Raw genomic sequence first — 3243 nt, 5'->3', positions numbered from 1 at the left:
GCGGATGCATAATATAGCAACGCGGATACTTTAATTAATAACGGGCGGATATTTAAACTAATAAAGTATCCGGTTAAGTTGAATTGGGGAAAATAAGGAATTTTTGTATTTTAGTAAAAGAGTAGGGAAATATTGAGAATAGGTAAAGAAGTGTTGTGTATTTAAGTAATTTTTCCAGAAATAATTGGTCTAATTGCTGTTTAACAAGAGTCCATCTAAGGCTAACAGTCCATTCATCATTCGGCCCATTAGCTTTTTGTTCTTTTTGGGCTTTTAACATATTAGGCCGCTCAAATATATACTATGTATAAAATATGTATATTATATATCATATGTAAAATTATATATACATGTGTCATATATTATTTTGGTGGAATTCTAAATTTATTGTCTCCTCCCAACCCATCCAATCCCTCCTTGACCATCCCACCGTACCCTCCCAAATTGAACCCCAACTCCCCTTCCCATCCCATCCTGTCACCATAGAGTTTTGCTAGGTAAGTATAAATGTTTTGGCATAATATTTTTTTTGCTTGATTATCAAATACTAGAAAATAAGTAAGAAACTCACTTGTTTATCAAGAAATATTTTGTAGGAATTCATTTTCTATAGAAAACATATTCCTTTCTATCAAACACACTCCCAGTCTTAATACCTGCACTGGAGCCCCAACCAATTTGTGCCATCCAAAGTGTATGTTAAATTAGGTGGTTAATGAAATGGGTGAACTCCTTATAAGATTTGGGCAATCCTCTTCCCTTCGAGCTAGCTTTTGGGGTGTAAGTTAAGCCCAAAACCTAATTTAACAGTTTACTTGATCAATTGATGGCTAAATTGTTTCCTAGTGAGTATAAAATAAATATTATACGACTAAATCGGAAAATATAACCCACAAAATTCATCAATAACAATTGTAAAAAAGTCTATATATGTTATAATTAGATGAAAATTTATTTTCTGTAAGTTCCAATGAAGCTAATTGATTCTCTTCAAGCACAATGGGTGAACCACTAATTTGAGATTTTATTCTCAGACCATCTAATACTCCATCACAGACGAATTATTCATAGCACTGAAGTGGTCGAATCAAAGAATTATATATATACTAGAAAAAATGGCCATGTCAGCATGGGCCCAACATTTATATATATATTACTAATGTTCTAAATAAATCTAAATTCCTAATTATTTAGAAGTATAGTATGCATTTGCGAAAAGATGTTTTTCAAATAGTCAAATTCCAGAAATTAAAATAATGACCACATTGAATTGAACCAGATCAATTATTAGGTTTCTTTAATTAAAATATAGGTTAGATTTATTTTTATTTTATAAAAATAAATTATCAAATATTAATAAAATTTACCATTAGTATTTCATATAATTATTTAATAAAAAAGATATATTATACGAAAATATGTTTTTACTTAATTTGCTAAAATGAACAAGTGTAAGAGCAAATATTTTAATATAAGATTTAAATAAAAAACAATTATATATGTTATTAATTATAATTAATTGATATGAATTGATTTCACAAAAAAATCCCAACAAATTGGAGAATAACATTTTCATCGTATTATTGGTTCTCCTCATTATTTATTTATTTCCACAAATTACTTTATCAATATAACTTTGAAGTATATATTCTCTTGTTAAATTTCATTTGTCACATTCATCTATTAAGAAAATAATGATTAACATAACTATTTTTTTTCACAAAATACTCCTATTAATTAATATTTAATATTAGGTATTGAAAAATAATTTTAAAAAAATAAGTAATTAATATTAAAAATATGGGCCCAACATTATATTTATATACAAAATATTAGGATAAAATTATGCATAATTTATTTTTATAAATTAAATATATTATTGATATTCTAATTAATAAATATCAATTATCTAAAATTATAATATAGTAAAGAGGATGTTTTTCAATCACAATTAATTATTTCGAAGTCTAAGGAGTCTATCAACTTTTTCATTTTATTTTATATGATATATTTTTAAAAAAATTCTAAAATTTATTTTTTATATTTAATCATAATTAATTTTAAAGATTATATTTATCAATTATGAATATCTTGGAAACAAAAAACCTATAAAACTATCTCCGATCCACCTATATTTTACTCTATATTCTCTATATTTGGAGAGTAAAATAAAGAATGTTTTCTTCAATCATTCTCTATTTCACTCTCTATTCATCATTTGTAGAGATGATTGAAGAATTATTATTCATACTCTCTATTTTACTTTTTAATTATTTTATTATTATTTTTATTATATAATATTTGTAATTAACATATCATAAATCATATAAGACCATTTATTAAATTTTTAATATTCGTAACTTTTTTAATGTAATATAATACTTCATTTTTAAAAAAAAAAATATTTAGAACCAATTCCAAACTCATCACTGGACATTTCATAAATAAAATAGCTAAAGTGTTTTATTAGAAAAATAAATAAGGCAAAAGTTGAGGGAACACTGACTGACCACAACTCCACAAGTGTAGTTCAATGGGTCCCAATCACATTTAATGATATTTCAGTGGACGACATCAATTGTAATTTAACAGAAAATGATGGATCTTTTATGGACCTGTTGATGTGGTCTAAAGAATAAAGCAGAAAATACAATTCCTTTTAAGCAAATTGATCTAGGAAAATACTATTATACCCTTACTCTTTCATCTAATGTCACCAATCTGCCATGTTGAAACTCTCTCTTCTAATATACTTAGATATGGGACTCCGTGCTAGCACGGGGCCCAATATATGTTACTATTTCTGTTTCAATTTATGTGGTACATATGAAATTTGAAGTTAATCAATTTTTTAGTATGCTTTTATATATTTTAAGTTGCTAATTATTTTTATTTAGAGTATGTTTTACGTAAATATATTATAAATCACAATAATTAATAAGTTAATATAAAAAGAAACTTATAAAAAATTCATTGACTTTTAAAATTTCATTTGTATCACATAAATCATGACAAAGCGAGTAATATATATGAAAATTATATAAAACGTACTATAACTCACAATAATTAGCAACTTAAAATATCTATATATCTATATTTCTCCCAATTTATGTGGTATAGATGAAATTTTAAAAGTTAACAAAAACTTTTTATATGTTTTCAAATATTTTAAGCTATATTATATTATGATTTATAATACTTTTTACATAAAAAATTTATTTATATAAAGTATAAAATAAAAAA

The sequence above is a fragment of the Solanum stenotomum genome, chromosome 2 (genome assembly GCF_019186545.1).
Source record: "Solanum stenotomum isolate F172 chromosome 2, ASM1918654v1, whole genome shotgun sequence".
Classification (NCBI taxonomy): domain Eukaryota; kingdom Viridiplantae; phylum Streptophyta; class Magnoliopsida; order Solanales; family Solanaceae; genus Solanum; species Solanum stenotomum.
This window is presented reverse-complemented; position numbering follows the sequence as displayed.